This window comes from Pogoniulus pusillus, chromosome 2, assembly GCF_015220805.1.
Source record: "Pogoniulus pusillus isolate bPogPus1 chromosome 2, bPogPus1.pri, whole genome shotgun sequence".
Lineage (NCBI taxonomy): Eukaryota > Metazoa > Chordata > Aves > Piciformes > Lybiidae > Pogoniulus > Pogoniulus pusillus.
In genome coordinates this window covers 1,416,598-1,437,214 of record NC_087265.1, presented here as the reverse complement: position 1 = coordinate 1,437,214, position 20,617 = coordinate 1,416,598, and the positions used below count along the sequence as shown (strand labels likewise).

The window sequence follows — 20,617 nt, the reverse complement described above, 5'->3', positions numbered from 1 at the left end:
GCCTGCCTCCAGACCCCCTCAGCACAAGTCCTTCTGCAGCCTTCCTGCAGGATCCCTCTCTTCAACACAAACACATCCCAAACCCACTCCTGTCAGCAGTAGTGACCTGTCTGAATTTCTTCCCTACTAGTCCAAGGTGACCTTCACTCTTGTCAGCAGTGGCTGCAGCAGCTGTTGTGCTGATTCATCCCAGTTTTAGAGTCCATCCTAAGCCAGCCCACTGCATGCAGCTGCTGGAGGAGGCTGGAGGTGGCAGAGCCCTGGCACAGGCTGCCGGGAGGGTGTGCAGTCTCCCTCTAGTGGAGGTACTCAAGAACCATCCACATGCGTTCCAGAGTGATCTGCTCTGGGTGATGCTGCTCTGGCAGAGGGCTGGCAGGATGATGGATCAGATGGCATCCTGGGCTGGCTCAGGAGCAGTGTGGCCAGCAGGACAAGGGAGGTTCTTGTGCCCCTGTGCTCAGCACTGCTCAGGCCGCCCCTGGAGTGCTGTGTCCAGTTCTGGGCTACTCCATTCAAGAGAAATGTTGAGGTGCTGGAAGGTGTTTGGAGAAGGGCAGCAAGGCTGGGGAGGGGCCTGGAGCACAGCCCTGTGAGGAGAGGCTGAGGGAGCTGGGGGTGTGCAGCCTGCAGCAGAGGAGGCTCAGGGCAGAGCTCATTGCTGTCTGCAGCTACCTGCAGGGAGACTGTAGCCAGGTGGGGTTGGGCTCTGCTGCCAGGCAATCAGCAACAGAACAAGGGGACACAGTCTCAAGCTGTGCCAGGGGAGGTCTATACTGGATGTTAGGAGGAAATTGTTGGCAGAGAGAGTGATTGGCATTGGAATGGGCTGCCCAGGGAGGTGGTGGAGTAGCTGTGCCTGGAGGTGCTCCCCTGGCATTCTAAGTGTTGCTGCAAGTGACTGGGCACAGCCAGGGGAGCACAAGCAAGAGGGCTGCTCTGCTGAACAAAATCTCTTCTGCAAGAAAGAAATGCTGTGCCTGGGCTCTCAAGCTGTCTCATCAGAATTCAACAGCTCACCCACAGCTCCAGACAGAAGAGAGCCACACGGGAGAGCCTGCCTTGGTGAAGGAATGGGTGAGGCAGGCGTTTCAAACACGGTGCTCAGCTCCCCCTCCCTCTCCTCTTGCAGCAGCCCCCCCCCGGGTGCTGCCCTGCCCACAGCAGCAGTAGGTGGCAGGGCACAGGAGGCTCAGGCTGCATTTGCCGCCTGGCAGCATCACAAGAAATGGCTGCTGCAGGGGACAGCGGGGAAGGGTGAAGGGCATTGGAGCCCGAGGGATTCATTCACAATTACTGCAAAGGAGAAATGAAGAGCTCACAAACAACTCCCAGCAGCAGGAGCAGACTGCAAACTAGCTGAGGAACCAGGAAAGTCTGCACCTCGGGAGAGAGCAAGGCTCAGCTTTGCTTCCCAGCCAGCTCTGCCTTGCTGGAGTGCCACTTTGTGATGCTTCCTTGGGCTAAATTTAAGGATAAACTCTGGTCTCAACTCTTCATCTCTGGCAATAGGCTAAGCAGGTGACTCTACTCATGGAGAACTGATTAGGCAGCAAAGTTTGGTGCAGGGCTGGAACAGTATGAATGTAAAGGATGTAAAAAGGGAGGTTGTGGCCAGGTGGGGTTGGTCTCTTCTGCCAGGCAACCAGCAACAGAACAAGGGGACACAGTCTCAAGCTGTGCCAGGGCAGGTCTGGGCTGGATGTTAGGAGGAAGATGTTGGCAGAGAGAGTGATTGGCATTGGAATGGGCTGCCCAGGGAGGTGGTGGAGTCACTATCCCTGGAGGTGTTGAAGCCAAGCCTGGCTGGGGCACTTAGTGCCATGGTCTGGTTGCTTGGCCAGGGCTGGGTGCTAGGTTGGGCTGGTTGAGCTTGGAGGTCTCTCCCAACCTGCTTGATTCTATGATTCTATTCTATGAAAAGGCTTTCCTGTTGTAATGTGACCCTTAAGCATTCCTTACACCTGAAACTGAAATTAGAGCACAGCAGAAGGCAAACACCAATTCCAGGATTTGTTTCTACCTCTGCAAAGCTATTCTATGATTCTAAAAGGTCTCTTTAAGCACGGAGGAGTGATTAGCCATTGAGAGCTCTGACTGAATGCTGACTTGACAGCAAAGGGCAATGTTTTTGTAATAATATTTCAGCTTCCTCGAAATGCTGTTTTGGGAAAGGCTTTTAAGGATCTGGGAGGGATTTTTAGAGGTTTAGAAAACAGAAGAGGAAAATGAGAAGGCAAAAAGCAGTTTATCAACTGGACTCTAATCAAAGTAGTCAAAAGACATCCTGCCTACTTCTGGTTAAAGTTCACTCAACAAGAACTATGACACAGCTGCATCCACACATAAGGCTGTCAAATCTGCACTCTGTCAAAGAGTCCATGCAGGAACCTCCACACCACTGTCTTTAATCACTTTATTGCCTTTTACTCTACCTGAAAGACTCTTAATTGCATTAAATTGAATCTACTCCCTAGCAGCAGTTGAGGCTAATGCTGAGGGCTCTGCACCTCACATTTCTGAGCTGTTATCTCTGAGAACTCCACTTTCCCAGGCCAAATCAGACACCTCCCCTCTCCAGCACACCTCAGGTAGTTACCTTAACTAAGTGTGCTGGTGCTGCCCATCAGACCCCACTGACAGCAGCCATTAGCACAGTGCAATGAAGCTCTGCACTGAGCATGTGAAGCTTCCCCTCATTGAAGGTGCAGAAGAAAATGGAGGTTTGTTTCAGGTGCCAAACCCACTGCACTTAGTGGCTGAGGAAAAGGAGCTCAGTTTCCATCCATCTCATGTCCCATCTGGCCACTTTCCCCAGTGAAAATTAAACCATACAAAACTCCTGCCACCTAAATAAGAAAGAGAGGCTCCAGCTCCTGCAGACCTGCTTTGCCCACAGGTAATCATCCAGCAGTCAGCTCTGCACACTCATCACTGCTCAAGCCATGGCTTTCTCCTCAGAGGCAAGGGAGAGAAAGCAGGAATAAAGTGAAAACAAGGGAAGGGAAAAAAGGGCAACTGATGCTGGAAAATGGGCCAGAGAGGGGGAGGGCTTCTGCAAGGGTTCACTCAAAAGCAAATATAACAACTACCCCAAGGTGCAAACAGCACATAAAGGAGGAGCAAGTCTTTGCAGCCTACCATTAGTTCATGGAGATTCCTATCAGCCACTGCATAGGGAAGTCAGCCTCATGATCAGCAGATCTCAATGCTTTTGCTCCAGGAGGTCATAAAACAATCCTCCATAGGGAAAATAGGAGCAAACACACTCACAGTGTAAAAGACACAAAGTGGCTCAGGTTGGAAGGGACCTCCGAGCTCACCTGCTCCAACCTCCCAGCCATGCCCAGGGACACCTCTCAGCTACACTCAGGACTAATCCAGCCTGGCCTGCAACATCCCCAGCAAGGAGGCAGCCACAGCCTCCCTGGGCAGCCTGGGCCACACTCTCACCACCCTCACATTCAACAACTTCTGCCTCAGCTCCAAACCATTCCCCCTTGGCCTGGCTCAGACCCCCTCAGCACAAATCCCTCTGCAGCCTTCCTGCAGGATCCCTTCAGGCACTGGCAGCAGCTCTGAGGTGCCCCTGGAGCCTTCTCCTCTGCAGGCTGCACCACCTCAGCTCCTTCAGCCTGTGCTCACAGCAGAGCTGCTCCAGCCCTGCCATCATCTTTGTGGCCTCCTCTGGACTCACTCCACAGCTCTGCGTCCTCGTTCTGCTGGGGACAGCAGCGTTGGAAGCAGGATTGGAGGTGAGCTCTCAGCAGAGCCCCTCTCCTACCCTGCTGCCCACACTCCTCTGGCTGCACCCAGCATGCAGCTGCCTGCAGGGCTGCATGAAGGCACTGCTGGCTCCCGGGGTGCTGCTCATGAGAGGATGAATTTGGTTAGGTAGTTTTGTGACCTAAGAGACCAAAGCCATGTCATCCAAAACACAGCCTCATGTCTAACAGCAGCTGGAGGTATTTAACATTGGAATTCATGATCCCCAAGGACAAAAGCCAAGCAAATCTGACCATTACTAACTTTGGAGACTTAACTGCACGCCACAGAAACAGAAGTGGGTTCTTCATCAGCGAACACAAAGGAAACAAAAGAAGCGCTACAACCTCTCAGCAGCTACAAGGAAAGCAGCCTCCCACAGGCTCCCTACTAAGGAGAAGAAGAAAAGAGCCAGGATTGGAGTCTGCCCACTGGTCACTGCAGGAAGGGCAGCAAACAGGTTCAGCTGTGCATTGGTGCAACTACTTCCTTTGCATGAGCCCAGCGAAGCTCCGGTTTATTGCTTGAGAAGCTCTGGTGTGGCCACTAATGGTAGCAGGTTAACAGCTACACTTAAGGACGCTTTCCACATGAATACACTACTTTCAGAGCCAACACCTCAGGGTAGCAACGAGTCCAAGTGGTACCGAAAGACACCTCAAATGAACCAAGTGTAATGAACTTGGCTCATGGTTTTCTAAGTGCTTTGAAATGATGTTCTTTGTTGTCACTGACATGCAAGAAGAGCCACCCAAGTGCTGCCAGTATCTGAAGGAGGCTACAGGAGAGACTATTGACAAGGTCTTGTAATGGGAGAACGAGGAGGAATGGGTTTGAATTGGCAGAGGGGAGACTGAAACTGGATGTTAGGAAGAAGTTGTTTGCAGTGAGGGTGGTGAGACACTGGCACAGGTTGCCCAGGGAGGCTGTGGAGGACAGAATCTTTGATCACATTCTGTGATTCTGTCCTCCACAACCTCCCTGAAGGTGTTCAGGATCAGGCTGGATGCATTCTTGGTGGACCTGTTCTTGTGGGAGGTGTCCCTGCCTATGGCAGGGGGTTTGAAACTAGAGGATCTTTGAGGTCCCTTCCAATCTAAACCATTCTATGATTCATCTGGGGCAATGTGGGGCCAGAGTGAACCAAGGCACCTAATGAACACTGGCAACACAACTTTCCCAAGCAGCCCTGCAAAATCCACGTGGACACAGAATCTGAGGGCATGTTCTTCCCTTGGAAAGAGACCCCAGGAGTCAAGGTGGAAGGAACTCTACTGGTTGTATTGAAAAACCCCACCCCTGACACAGGGTCTAGGGGAGTAATGAGAACATGTCCACCAGCATACAGCTTCCAGGCTTGGTGCTTCAGGGAAGCAGAGACCTGAAGCTTTTGGAAAGACAAAGAGAAGTGCTGAGAAGATTCCTTGTTTCTGCAGCTTCAGACACTGTGTAATAGCTGTCAAGCTAGGTGAAAATGCCTTCTGGGGATGAGAAATCACTTCAGCTCAAGTGCTTTTCCTCCTGTTCCTGCCACTCCTGTGCAAGACACGTGCCCCCTGACTGCTGCCCTTGGGGAAACTCAACCCCAAGTGAAAGCTTTCCACATTGCCTTTCTCATCTGAGCTTGCTGAACTGGGAGCAACCACCCCAGTACCACACTTCACATGCTGAGCCATGCACAAAAGAACACCCTCAGCTCAGCAGCCTAGGCAAGAGATTTCACACTCCTCTATAATCACAATGTCAGGGGCTGGAAGGGACCTCTGAAGATCCTCCAGTCCAATCCCTCTCCCAAAGCAGCATCACCCAGGGCAGGGCACACAGGAGCACATGCAGATGGGTTTGGAAAGGCTCCAGAGAGGGAGACTCTACAACCTCTCCAGCAGCCTGCTCCAGGGCTCCAACACCTTGGCCATACAGAAGTGTCTCCTCATGTTGAGGTGGAACCTCCTGGGTTCCAGCCTGTGCCTGTTGTGCCTTGTCCTGTCACTGGGCACCAGCAAGCAGAGCCTGGAGCCTGCATCCTGGCATCCACCCCTCAGCTATTGATAGACATTGATCAGATCCCTCTCAGCCTTCTCAAGAATGAGGACGTTCACAAAACAAGTAGAGATAGAACTCTGGGACACAGTTTAGCATCCATGGTGGTGTTGGGTCAGTGGTTGGACTTGATGATCTTTGAGGTCTTTTTCAACTCAAGCAATGCTGATTCTTCCTCTGATTCCTCAAACTGTTTAGTTTCTGAACCACAGAAATTAAAGGGTCTTTGTCCACCATATAATACAGGGGGAGGGGGGAGGAAAATGCTGAAGAGATGCAAGGAATATGAGCCTTACACTCCCAGCTGAACTATTCTGCAGCACCGTGCAGGACCCTCAATGTCTGTCTGCATTGCCTATGACATCCTGAAAATCATTTCCACAAATATCCCTCAGTTCATTCAGGGATGAAGCTTGGGCACCTCAATTAGAGGTTCTTGAGTGGTGTTTCTTCAGGTCTGGCTTAGTGATGTCTGACATGAAGGCAGCTCTTGACGTGAACAGCCTTGTAGCCTTTCATGTCATTTCACACCGAAGTAGATTGCTGTGCCACGTTCCAGCTTGTGCATTCCTTCATGCAGAGGCTACAAGATGTAAACATTCCCTCTGGCTAAGTGCTTGTAATTAAACACGGAGCTGCAGCAGCTAATTAAAAAATGTTTTGATGATAGCTGCACAATACTTAATAACCTCCAGAGTGGAACAGCTGTGCAGCACACACTAGGGTGGTTAACATTTCTAGGAGTGTCACACTATTACTGTGTTTACCTGGCTGCAAGGTGAGAGCAGGGTGAGGCTGCAGCTAAGGGAGAAGTCCTATAGTTCGAGGGGAGCGAGACTGGAATAGCCTGTGGCTGCCTCCTGCCTGGGGGTGTTTAAGGCCAGGTTGGATGAGGTCTTGAGCAGATGAGTTTAGCTGAGAGGAGTCCCCATGGTGGGGAGGTTGAGGGAGATGAGCTCGGAGGTCCCTTCCAACCTGTATGGAAGCACTAAGGACCAGAGAAGACAGGCATGAGCTTGGTGTGGATGTTGCAGCACAGCAGACACCAGGTCAAAATCTGCTTACCATCTCCTGCTGAGGAGCCTTCTGTTCATGGTAGAAGTGTTTTGGGGCTGCTTAGAAACACTCTCCTCTTGGCTTTGGAGGGGACCTACCTCAGTGAAAGGGAGTTGGACCAGATGACTTTTAATGGTCCCTTCCAACCCAAGGTATTCTGTGATGCTACAAGTTGGAATTTCTGGATTCCAGTCTGGGGCCAGGAACTAAGCCTGAGGAGGCTCAGGGGTGACCTTATTGCTGTCTACAACTACCTGAGGGGTGGTTGTGGCCAGAGGAAGGTTGCTCTCTTCTCTCAGGTGGCCAGCACCAGAACAAGAGGACACAGCCTCAGGCTGTGCCAGGGGAGATTTAGGCTGGAGGTGAGGAGAAAGTTCTTCACTGAGAGAGTCATTGGACACTGGAATGGGCTGCCCGGGGAGGTGGTGGAGTCACCGTCCCTGGAGCTGTTTAAGGCAGGATTGGACGTGGCACTTGGTGCCATGGTCTGGCCTTGAGCTCTGTGGTAAAGGGTTGGATTTGATGATCTATGAGGTCTCTTCCAACCCTGATGATACTGTGATACCCCACCAGTTCCTGCACTCTGCAGCTCACCAAAGTCACAAACAACAACAGAAGCCAAACAAATCCCTCGTGCCTATGGCTCAACAGCACAATCCAGCCTCAGAAACCACAGAAGTCCCAAACAGATCACTGTAAGGGACAGATCACAAACAAATATTTCAACTTCACATGCACAATGGTTGAAAGAAAGAAAGCGGAGAGAGGAAAAATCAATAGCAATACTCTCACGAATATGTGTGCCTTAGCCACAGGCTGCAGCAGAGAAGGCAATCTACATAGGGTAAATATTTCCTATGCAAGAGGTTCAATACCATGGCAGACACTCTAAAAATGAAGTCTCCCCAAAGGAGCTGCAAACATAGCATCTGCCCGAAAAAAAGAGCCAGTCCTTGTAGCCTCCAAGCTGCTACACAGCCACACATGCCTTCAAGGCTGGCTGTGCAACAAAAAAAACCCTTTGGAGGGGGAAAAAACCCACCACACCACAGAACAAAGACGGGTTTCGCCCGGAGCAGCGCTGCAGACACATCGCCTCCCCACAGCTGCTTGCCGGGAGGTGATGATCAGAAATGCTTGCATGGAGCTGGATTTCAGGAGGGGGGGCTCAGGCACCTCCAGAGGAGGAGAGGGTAGATCTGAACAAAGTCCTACAGCTCCCAGGTGGTGGCAAGGAGCTCTCAAAGAACAGTGCCTCCCGCACAGCACAATACCTCCCGAGAGTAAACAGTGCCAGTGCCAAGCAAAAACTAACACCTGAAAAGTGCCATTTCCATTTCCAAGCACTTTGACAGGTCCTTGCTCCTCCTGCACTTCTCACCTCTCCTCAGTGTCTCCGCGGGACGCTTCCATACCCTGCTGGACGGAAAGCAAGCACAAAGCTCATCCTCACTGCGTGCTCGGCAATCATCCCAACTCTTAAAGCAGTGCCCCAGCGCAGGTGATGTGCAGGGGCGCGTCTGAGTCTGGCAGCCACGGCTCACAGCTCGGCACACGAATCAAAACCACACAGCCCTCGGGTGGAGGCTCTGAAACACTTAGCTGGACTCTGCCACAGCACAAACTCCTGCACAAAGCTCTTCCTAGCCAGAACTGTGCAGGCAACTGCAAGAGCTACAAACCAGGAGGATGCCCAAGAAAGCAGGGCTTGGATCCAGGTGGGTTTGGCTCTTGGTTGTTTTTGTTTCCTTTAATATTTGTTGTTTATACCTCAAAAGGTTGATTTGTAGCCCAGTTAAACGCAGGAGCTAAGGGTTTGGCCTAATTGCTCCCTTTTGTCATCTTGCCAGGTCATTTGCTGTGCTCCTGTCAGCACAGTGACTTCCACAACCTCATTATACCTTGCAACACCAAGGGAAAAAACTAAGAACACATAGGAAGGTCTCGTAAGTGTTGTCTGGAGCCATTCATACAAAGGAAAAATCACTTAGGGAAGCAATAGCTCAACAAAAATAGTCATAGGAGGAATTGGCTTCCTCTGCTTTGCAAGACTCAGGATTTAGCATCACAGAATGGTTTGGGTTGGAAGGGACCTCAAAGCTCAGCCAGTTCCAACCCCCTGCCATAGGCAGGCACACCTCCCACTAGAACAGGTCATTCAAGGCCTCATCCAACCTGGTCCTGGACACCTCCAGCGAGGCTGAGGAGAACAGAATCACCCAATGTGATCAAATATCACATTCTGTGCTTTAGTCATCCCCAGTCTCCCTGGGCAACCTGTGCCAGTGTCTCACCACCCTCACTGCAAAGAGCCCTTTCCTAACATCTCGTGTCAGCCTCCCCTCTGCCAGTTCAAACCCATTCCTCCTCATCCTGCTATTACAAGACCTTGTCAGTAGTCTCTCCCCAGCCCTCCTGTAGCCCCCTTCAGATCCTGCAAGGCCACTCCAAGGTCTCTTGGAAGCCTTCTCTTCTCCAGGCTGCACAGCCCCAACTCTCTCAGCCTGTGCTCAGAGCAGAGCTGCTGCAGCCCTCTCAGCATCTTGGTGGCCTCCTCTGCACTGGCTCCAACACTTCCATGTCCTGCTTGTGCTGGAGGCTCCAGAACTGCCCCTAGGAGTGCAGGTGGGGTGTGAGGAGAGCAGAGCCAAGGGGCACAATCCCCTCCCTTGCCCTGTGCCCACACTGCTCTTGCTGCAGCCCAGCACAGGGTTGCTGTCTGGGCTGCACTCACGCTGCAGGCTCCTGTGGAGCTTTGCATTAGCCCAGGCCTCCAGGGCCTGCTCCTCAGGGCTGCTCTCAGCCATTCCCCACATCCAGGCTGGAGCTGTGCCTGGGATTGCACTGATTTCTGAAGCTGCAGGATTTTTGTTGCAAAAGCACGCGTTTTAGGATAGCAAAAGTTTCTTGAGCCTTGAATGACTGAGCTCCATTTTTCATTATGTTAATGTAAGTGGTAAAAGGCTTTCCTGACTGACACTAATTGATGGTCCCTCCTGGGGCTTAATTGACATGAGCTTGTCTCTATAAACCTGCCCTGTTAATCAGCTCCTTGTTCACTTGGAGAAACGTTTGCAGCTCAAGTGTCAGCGGGGGTTACAGACAGACAACATCGATTTTAAGCGAGGGTACTCTGGAGCACTCTAGTTGTGCTTTTTCATTAAACCAATATTTTCCTGATCTTGCTGTAGAAGGAAGATAGTGCCTGGGATTCATTTGCTGCTGGAGTTATTTTTTGCTCTTGTTTTGTAAGCATTTCATTTAGATGCTAAGTGTTGCCTTTTATCTCTTGCAAATCAGCCAGCTTAGATAACTAGTTGTTAAATACTGTTTGGAAACAGATAGAATTAGCTAAGATATTGAGGCATCCTCCTCCTGCAGAGCCACCCTTGGATTGCTACCCCCACAGTATTCCTGGACTGACACCACCTTTAGGACACACAAGGAAAATGCCCTGCACAGCAATGTGGCACATGGGGATGCCCCACAACTTGCTTAGATATTCACACTGTGTGATGGCTTTGGGCTGTTTAGTTTGTAACAGCCTAGGAAATGCCAGTTGTGAACTGCTAAACCCTTGCAGACTGCTGCCAAATTCCCACCTTCCAGGAGTGTGGTGGCACCCAGAGAGTGGGGAGCAACGGCACTATGCCCACCTGGAGCCCAGTGCAAAGTGAGTCCCTCAGGGGTCAGTGCTGGCACCAGTGCTGTGTAACATCTTTGACAGTGACGTGGGCAGAGGAATCAGTGCACCCTCAGCAAGTCTGCAGATGGCACCAAGCTGTGTGGCACAAGAGACTTGCTAGAGGGCAGGGATCCATCCAGAGGGACCTGGGCAGGCTGCAGAGCTGTGCCCAGGCCAACCTCAGGACATTCAACGAGGCCAAGTGTAAGGTCCTGCATCTGGGTCAGCACAATCCCAAGCACAGCTCCAGGCTGGGTGGGGAATGGCTGAGAGCAGCCCTGAGGAAAAGGCCCTGGGGGTCTGGGCTAATGCAAAGCTCCACAGGAGCCTGCAGTGTGAGAGCAGCCCAGACACAACCCTGTGCTGGGCTGCAGCAAGAGCAGTGTGGGCAGCAGGGCAAGGGAGGGGATTGTGCCCCTTGGCTCTGCTCTCCTCACACCCCACCTGCAGTCCTGGGTGCAGGTCTGGAGCCCCCAGCACAAGCAGGACATGGAAGTGTTGGAGCCAGTGCAGAGGAGGCCACCAAGATAAAACAAACCAGCTGTAAATAAGCTTAAGTTCTGCAGAACTAATCCACAAGGCGTTTTGGGGATGAGACTTCCTCTTGCCCTCAGGCCACATTTCTTGCTCTTGGGCTGAGGTGCAGCACTGCCCTCCTGCAGCTGCCACAAAAGCAATCCTGCCCTGCTGATCTACAATCATCATCAACTTTATTAAGCCATCCTGCCAGCGACACGGCTCCTCTCTATGCATCCCTCCCCAGAAGCATCCAACAGGCTGTTTATCTCCTTTCACAGCCCTTAACAAAATAACATCTGCTCTAGCATCCCTCCCACCTTATCTAGAGGCCCAGCCTCTCCCCATCTGCTCCACAACACCGGTTTCCATCACTCAGATCACTCAAACAAGCACCTTCATGCTGCCTTTTTTCTCCTGGGAGGAACACTTTAGCAATATCTGTAGAAGTACTTCATAATTTCCCTTCCAAACTCCTCATAACTCATCAGCTGTGAAGCACTTTGGACAAGTAACTAGATTTTGGAGGGAGCCTTGCTGGGTATTTGTACAGTGCTGGATGCAAGCCATTAGGAGCAACAGACAAGCTGATAATAATGGTAATATTTGGTGGGTGCACAAACATTTTGAACCACTTCCAAGTTTCTAATAGCTACCTGAATGGGAAACACACAGCAGCAAAGGTGGCTAAATTGATTTTTATAGACATGTATCTGAAGTATTGGGCTGAACTCATCAAAAGCACAGCAGGTTAACTGGTACAGCCAGTGAAAGTGTCTGACAACATCCTGCAAGCAGCCATACAAGCACTGCCTTCAAAGTGTTCAATTACTTGGGCAGGCAAAACAATGCACATAAAGATAAGCACAGGATGCACATTGAGCAATTGATTGCAGCTCAGGGGTTTGTTTCCTGAGAAGTCAAAGCTGGGGGGTTGCTTTGGAGTTCCTAGTCCTGATGGGCTGACCCAGCTGGAAGCAGCACATTGCAACCCTGCAGAACCATTTGTCACAGCCTTTACTGAACACCTCTCCCCTTGGTGGCTGTACTGTTCGCCTGGCCACATGTCTAAGGTACCACATGCCTTAGGACTTGATGAGATTGAAGGTCTTTTCCCACCTAAATCATAGACTGAGTCAGGGTGGGAAGGGACCACAAGGATCAGCCAGTTCCATACACACACCCCCCAAAGGAAAGAAAGGAATTAGCTGTAGAGAGGGAAAGAGGTGAAGCACCCAAAGAACAGGCTGGCTTCCATTTGGAACTGAACAGAGAAACTTGAGCACCAAATAAAAAGCATTTAAGATAAGGGAGTTGAAGTGGTACAGGGAAGGGAAACAAGGTACCTAACAAATACACAGCCAGACTGGCAATGGATGGAAGAGGCTGTCCACCACGTGGTGGGGTGGCTGTGTGGTAAAACAGGAGCAGCAGGAACAGAAGTGGTGCCAGCAGGCAGAGAGGGCAAAGAGAGAAAGAAACAAGGTGTTCCTCTGTTTTACAGGGGGCTAGAGAGGAAGGGGCAGTGGGCTAACCACTACACCTGGGGTGAGGTTCAGACCAACCCCAGCAGGGCAGGGTTAACCCCTGACACCCAGTGAAAGCTGCCACCACAAAGCCGAGGCCTAGGTTAGCCTCACTCCTAACAGCCCAACACAGCCTACTGCTGACAGACTGCAGTTTTGCCCTCCAGAGCCCCCATCAGACACACTCTGCTCAGCTGCTCTCTCTGTACACCACTTCATGCACTTGTATGTTCATACCACAGACAGGTCAGGCCTCAAGCATGTATCCAAGCCATGCATTCTCCACGCAGACCTGGCTGAGGTGGGAAGCTGAGCTCAATTCCAAAGACTCAGTCATCACACGCAGGAAAAACAGGTGGCTCAGGTTCTAAGCAAGCCATTTCACCATGCAGCTCTAAGATGAGATCTGTGCTTCACTGAGCCAAGGAGAGCTTGTGCATTTCCACTGGCTAGCAGCCAGGGAATATGAAGTATAGGCATCTCCCCTGCTTTGCTAGACACACAAGTTGCTGCTGGAAGAGTTAGTTTATCAGCTGGCTGCCCTAATTAATTCGCTCGCTCTGCTTCAGTACTGGGCTTGTCACAGCTCTGTAATTAGGTCTCTGCAAACAGACTTGTTCTAAGTCAGCATTTGCTGAATCACAGAGTTGGTTTGACAGTCAAAGCTTTCTCCAGATGAACATTTAACACTTACAGCCCAGTTACTAGTCAAACGTTCGGGCTTGGTTCACTGAGCACACCAGCAGCATGTAATTGTAGCCCTGGGGGGACATTTCAAGCCTCCCTTGACATAATCAATAAACTGTTCTCCACGGAGAACAAGTAGAATATTGAGAAGCAGCAACAATGTCACCAAGCCAGGCCTGTGCTTTTCCATTTGCTGCACTGCATGCATTTTCAGGAAGGCTCCTGATGAAGTGACCCTTCACAGGTCACCCCTACCTTCCTGTGGATCTTTCTGGAAAACTCATCTTAGGGGACAGTCTCAAACACATTATCTGGGACTTCCTTCCAAGGGACAAATAAAGCAGCATTGGTGGCTCTGTGCAGGAGCTGCAGCAACTGCTGATCCTCTGAAATGCCTTTGCAAATTCATCATCCCATGATCCCAGGCTACCTGAAGAGAAAATCCCCTCACAGTTCAATCTCTCCCATTGTGTTTGCACAATTTCATAGACTCAGGCAGGTTGGAAAAGACCTCTAGGATAATCCAGCCCAACCTAGCACCCAGCCCTGGCCAAGCAACCAGACCATGGCACTAAGTGCCCCAGCCAGGCTTGGCTTTAACACCTCCAGGGATGGTGACTCCACCACCTCCCTGGGCAGCCCATTCCAATGCCAATCACTCTCTCTGACAACAACTTCCTCCTAACATCCAGCCTTTACTGCCTCTAGCACAACTTGAGACTGTGTCCCCTTGCTCTGTTGATCAGGACTTGCTACTGTTTCACTCCCCTTCTTCTCCCGGTGGTTTTCTCTGTGCTCACACAAAGGTAAAGGAATGTGCAACACTTCAGTAGATCTCACAGAGTTTCTGGTTCCACAGGAATCCTTTAAATGATAAAAAAAAAACCACAAAGAGACCCAGTGCCAACATTAAGGACTCAGCACTAAGCTCTCCAAACACAATTATTGTGAAGTATTGTGGGACAGAAGAGCGTCCTCACTAAACACAGCTTTCAAACTGTCTCACTACTCTATAGAGATAGAAGTTACTCTTCACCACCTCTATTTTTGCCTTTCATCTTACTCTTCAAAGTGACAGATGTGATCAGTTTTCTTTCCTGATAACATTAGGAGCTGTCCATATCAAGTGCCCAAGAAGATCCTCACATTTCATGATTCTAACCAAGAAATCTTAACTCTAAGAGAACACAGAAATAGGAGTGCCCCAAATGCACTAATAAAAGAGACTGGATGAGGCACTCAGTGCCATGGTCTAGTGGATTGGATAGGGCTGATAGGTTGGGCTGGATGAGCTTGGAGGTCTCTTCAGACCTGCTTGATTTGTGAAAAGACAAAACAGACCAAGGAGCTAAATTCTGTACTGGAGGGGTCTGCTTTCACCAAGAAGAGTTTATGAACCTCTCAAGTTTATACCAATGGCAATTAAGTCTAGGAAAAAAGATACATGGAAGAGAAGAATGCATTGCTGAGTCCAACTCTTCCCAACAGCTACATTCAGGCTTTTCCTTACCCTAGGCTGCTACACAGCCAGCAAGAGCGACAAATCAGTCCAAACCCAATCCCACACAACCCAGGTGATCTTTCCTTCTACCAGTGACCTAAGGCAGCCAAGAGTGGGTACAAGAGAAGAAAATGTAAAATAGCTGGGGCAGTGCAGAGAATTCCTGACCCTGCTGGTGGACATGGCGGCTGAGGTTAACCTCAGCTGCTCGGGAAGGCACATCCTGGGACACACAGGTACAATCACTTTGCAAAGCAGACACGAATAAAGAAGCTTGTTTTGTTGTCAGTCAGTTGAAAACCAAGACAGGAAGACTCACCTCTTGCAACCTGCAAGTGCACGTGGTGGCGCTCCTCAGGCAGCGCTGAATGATACATGCTCGGACACGCGGCGCAACTCGCCTCGCAGCAGCCAGCGCTCTCCCATAACATTGGCAGGCATCTCAGTTACTAAACCTCCTCCTCTTCGCACTCCTGGAAAACAAGATTAACATCCTGGTTAAAATTTCTTGGGTTTGTGATTCCTCCATGAAGAAAGAACCCTAAAACACCCACACAACCCAGCCTGTACAGACTTTTAATGTCAGCATTAGAAAACAAACCTAAAGAGACAGAGACACTACCTCAAAACACACATCAGGCTCTCCAGTGCCATAGGAGGAGACCTTGGATGCTCCCTTTAAGCCTGGAGTTGATTACTTCTCACACAAGAGGTTCACACTGGGGAAAAGTACTTGGCTTTAATATTGTGTTGCTGTTGGGTATCTCTATAATTGTACAGCGAGTCTGCAGGGCCTCCAGTAAATATCATTAGAAGTACTAATGCATTGCCAGGATAAACTATGGCCTCAGAAACACACCAAGTGGCAGAAAAAGCACCAGCATCTTAGGAATGGGGAAAGCAATGCAAGAAGGAAAGGTGAGGTAGAGAGGAAGCAACTCTACTTTCAGCATGTCAAGGTAATGAACAGAAATTAGGCAGAGAGAAAAAAAAAAACCAACAAATCAATGTGGGTTTTAACGATGCAAGGAGTTACTACTAGGGACACCTGCACTGGATGAAGAAAGGTAGAGTTGAAGAGCCTGTTTTTAGCCTCCCTAAGGTGCTCTCTATCAGCAAAGACACTGAAGAGTCAAAGGAGCTGCAATTAATCAATTGACTTTTAGTCACAAGCAGCCATTGCAGTGATGTTCTCAGAGAGACACCCAGGAGCTGCTGTCTCTCTGCCCGAGCTTGTGTGTCCTGTTACCCCACTTAGTTTGTTCTATTGCTCTGTGTTTACAGAGGGAGATTTATCTTGGTGCTAAACCACAAACACTGGAGGGAAGAGTTTCTGCCTGCCCATAAACAGCGTGCCAGAACTAAACGGGTGTCAAAGTTACACTTCAAGTGAGTGTCAATAGCTGGCACTGAGTTGCGCTAATAGAGGCAGAACTGCATAAAGGAAGCTCTCTCCACTCCAAAATTCAATTGTTTCACCTTTGTCTTACTCGAGCTTTTCTTTTTTATAGAGAGCAAAAGAAAGCTTCAGAGCCCTGACTCATCTGACAAGAGATGAGCAGAGTATCAACACGCTGGACTGAGGAAAAGGTGGCTTCTAACTCTGGCTCTGCCCCTCAGATGCCTGTCATCTGGAGCAGCCTCTGTTTCCCCTTATGCTTTTAGGGAGCTAACTCCCCTCACACACAGCCCAGGCCAAGCAGCCACTCTCCAGCTGCAAAAAAAGCATCAAACAACCCCTTCAAACTCTGCAAACTCAGACTGGCAACACAAACTATCCCACAGGACTGCACTTAAGCTTGAAAAACACCAAGAACAAGGATGCAGGGAGAGCCTGAGAAAGCATGGCAGCTACCCTAAGCAAGGGCCAAGCCTCTCAGAACGCCAGCCTTACCAGCCCTTTGAGCTCCACAGCACAACAGCTCTCTATTTTCAACAGACTGGGGGTTTTACAGTGATCAGACATTGGTTCTGTCACTAACAGCCCCAGTCAAGTGCAACCTGCTCAAAGTCAGGGGAAGCTTATAATAGTGGTCTCTCTGTGTGTGTGCCCTTGGAAAACAGCACTCATTATCCTGGTTTCTATTTCCTACACTTTGGCCACAACCACCCCACGCAATGGCATCCTGGGCTGGCTCAGGAGCAGTATGGCCAGCAGGACAAGGGAGGTTATTCTGCCCCTGTGCTCAGCACTGGGCAGGCCACACCTTGAGTACTGTGTCCAGTTCTGGGCCACTCAAATCAAGAGAGATGCTGAGGTGCTGGAAGGTGTCCAGAGAAGGGCAGCAAGGCTGGGGAGGGGCCTGGAGCACAGCCCTGTGAGGAGAGGCTGAGGGAGCTGGGGGTGTGCAGCCTGCAGAAGAAGAGGCTCAGGGCAGACCTTTATGCCATGGTCTAGCTGATTGGCTAGGGCTGGGTGCTAGGCTGGACTGGATGATCTTGGAGGTGTCTTCCAACCTGGTTGATTCTATGTTGCTCATCCTCCTTTCTCTGAGCCAGGTGGCTACGTGAAGAGAACAGCTCTTCAAAAGCAGTTAATCCCGCCTAGATTCACTTGATGAAGGTACAGCACCTCTGAACATCTGCTCTGCTGTCCTCAGTCTCGTGGTTTAGCTGTTGTTGCACTTACAGAATCACAGGATGGTTTAGGTTGGAAAGGACCTCAAAGCTCAGCCAGTTCCAACCCCCTGCCATAGGCAGGGACACCTCCTTCTAGAGCAGGTTGCTCAAGGCCTCATCCAGCCTGGTTGTGAACACCCCCCTGGGCAGCCTGTGCCAGTGTCTCACCACCCTCACTGCAAACAACTTCTTCCTAACTTTCAGGAAGTTACTAACACAAATAGTGAGTGCAGTCACAAGATCCCAGCACCTGCACCAGACCTGCCACTGTGACCAGGGCCATCCTGGAGAGTTCTCCATGAAAGGAGGCTCTCCATCTCTTCATCCTCCCTGCCCCAGGTGCAGTAAGGGTTGGACTTGATGATCTGTGAGGTCTCTTCCAACCTTGGTGATACTGTGATACTGTGAAGCAGGCAGAGGATGCAAGGATTCCTGTGCCTGAAGTTCTATGGTGCTGGAGGTCTTTCTAAGTGAGGGACCTAAGTGAAGTAACTAAATGGACCAGCAGGAAAGAGAACCAGAAATATTTGTGCTTCGAGTGGCAACTTTGAGCCTGTACACTTAGAAATAAATGTGGCACTATTTAAAGGACACAAATGCCTATTTATTTCAAGTATTAATCTAGACTCTCAAGGGGCTCTTAAAAGGGTTAAGCATTCTTCCAGCACCACAAGGAATCCAGTAATTAACTTCTTTCAGCCAGTCTGCACTTTTGAGCACTGGAAAATGATGAAGCATGACTCATACACCTACCTCCACAGAGGAGACAAAGTTTATCCTTGTCACTGTGAACCAAGTCCAGTTAGACAGGCTGCAAATGGCTGCAGGCTCCTGCTAACGTTTAGGAAAGCAAAGCCACTCGTGTGGGGAGAATTAACTGCCAGACAGAGAGATATAAACCACAACAAACTTGTTAGATGTGGGTCCTTCATGCACTAACTCATTCATTCAACCTGCCATGTTACACTCATCTGGCTAAACCAAGTTTTGTAACCAACAAGCACTCACAAACGTTTTCTCTGCTAGGTAAAAGTACAACAGAATATGTGGGTGTGCACTTTGGGAGTTGTTTTTTGGGGGGGGTTGGACTCGTTAGTTGCTTCTTTTTTATTACAGCGTCTTCACAGGCAACATCAGGAGCAGTGGGAGGCAACACACAGCACCACTGAAGCAGTGTCTGCAAAGGTTTGCTTGGGTGAATTCCTTATGGCTTGGCAAACTGAGCCCTTTCCTCAGGACGACTCCTGCCCTTTGGAGACTTTGCTTTAAGCATACTTAGTTGATGCAGCTTCTTCCTAAGTCTCCCTTTCTCAAAGGTACCTCTGCAAAGGAGAGGATAAAGGGCCAGCACAGCCAGAAACCCAAAGATGCAGCTGATGTGGATGCAACCCCCTATGCCCTGCCCCAGCTGCACCCCCAGGAGCCAGGGGCAGGATGAAGGTGAACACAACCTCGCCTGTAATATGCTTTGCTAGGCCCAATTTGGAGGGGAGCCTGCCTTACAGGGCAGTCCAAACCCACGAGGAGAGCTGCCTTGTTAGCTTCCCTAAGACAAAAGGAGACCTCTGCAGCCTTTCCACAGGAAGCCATCCACATACCTGCCTCCTGCTGGCCCCAGACCCGTCGCCATCCCTCTTCCCAGAGATTCTCTCTCCACCTGCTCCCTGCCTCTTAAATGCCCTCCCTTGCAATTAGGCAGCTAATTCTTTCCACCTATGCTACAGGGCAACCTGGCTCAACTTCAGAAGGTCCATCACATTAATATCAGCTGTGCTGCAAAAGATGGTGTCTCTCACAAGCTACCCTTGCTGCCATGCTCACTCTGGGCTGGAGGAATGAGTTAGACCAGATGAAAGCCCTAAATGTTTTCTGTCATGAGTACCACATAACAAATAGGGTCTTGAATCACTTCTAAGAATAAAGCTCATGGAAAAAACCCTCTCAGCTGTTACATAAGCTGTGAAAATTCTGTGCTGAATCACAGAAAAGTGGAGGTTGGGAGTGGCCTCTGGAGATTGTCCAGTCCAACTCCTCTGCTAAAGCAGGGTCACTCAGAGCAGGCTGCACAGGCATGCAGATGGGTCTGTGTGCTGGTTTGAGGCTAACTGGAATATTTTAATAAGAGAAATTAGATCCCTGGCTGTGAAAAGAAAAGAATAGTGATGTCTGTATCACTCATTGGTTTTACTTAGGGATATCAAACCAAGAAACAATGACAAAGTCAGTCATTAACTCCTTTGCCTGGACCTATATAACTCAATCCAATCACTCTTCACCTAACTCCTTATCTGCATCCCCCCCCCTGCATGACAGCCTCCTGAGATAAGGGAGGGGGTGGGAAAAAGGAGGGGAGTTCGTTCAGCGCCCTCTTGAGCAGCTCTGCTGTTCAGGAGGGGAGTTTGTATTACTTTTAACTCATATAGAATCATAGAATCAAGCAGGTTGGAAGAGACCTCCAAGCTCAGCCAGTCCAACCTAGCACCCAGCCCTGGCCAATCCACCAGACCATGGCACTAAGTGCCCCAGCCAGGCTTGGCTTCAACACCTCCAGGGACAGCAACTCCATCACCTCCCTGGTGTATTTTTGCATGTAGCTGCAAATACCTGTGTAGATATGCTCATAAATGTGTGCTCTGCTGTAAATACAGCTTCAGCTTTAGCTTCAAGACAGCTGACTTAGGCTGCTGAATGGGACTCCCAAACCGCCACAGTTTGGACTCTCTCCACAGGAGACCCTACAGCCTTTCTGGGCAGCCTGCTCCAGTGCTCTGTAACCCTTGCAGGAAGGAGTTTTTTTCTTATATGAAGAAGATGAGCTTCCCATCTTGGACATGTGTGGAGCCAGGCTAAACATGCCGACTCCAGCACCTCTTCAGTAGAGCAGAGCTCATCACCAGAGAGCAGCAGCTGGATTTACTCCAGCAGCCATGCTATGGTGTTCATCCAGAGCACTGAGAATCCACCCAGACCACACAGCTCCTGACTGCCATGCAGCATCTTGAGTCTGTGTGGTCTGAAAATGGCCTGGGTGTTGTGGAGGAAACCACAGTGCTGCACGGGGTGTGTTAGAGGCCCTCATGTGAAGGATCTTGGGGCCGTCCCCGCTGCTGTCTGTCACGGCAGCATCTCATAGGGACCTGGAGGAGCAGCCTGCCACCTCTGTGCTCATCAGGGTCACTTCTGAAGTCAACTGCAGGTCACGGATGTCAATCACGTTGTGAA

The 20,617-nt window shown here is 50.2% G+C and overlaps 1 long non-coding RNA gene across 7 annotated transcripts in view; it reads right to left on the bottom strand.

Annotated features, from left to right (window-relative positions):
- LOC135187473 (uncharacterized) overlaps positions 1-19,034 on the bottom strand; it is an 82,086-nt gene extending 63,052 nt beyond the window's left edge. For 6 of the 7 annotated variants that reach the window (XR_010307340.1, XR_010307338.1, XR_010307343.1 and 3 more), the window contains exons 1-3: positions 18,994-19,034; positions 18,149-18,272; positions 15,096-15,249 (exon numbers count right to left, since the gene is read on the bottom strand). This is a non-coding gene — a long non-coding RNA (uncharacterized LOC135187473). Of the gene's footprint in view, positions 1-13,606; positions 13,706-15,095; positions 15,250-18,148; positions 18,273-18,993 lie in introns of those variants that run through there. The other variant, XR_010307341.1, reaches the window with a different exon arrangement.
- Positions 19,035-20,617: the final 1,583 nt, after the last annotated feature.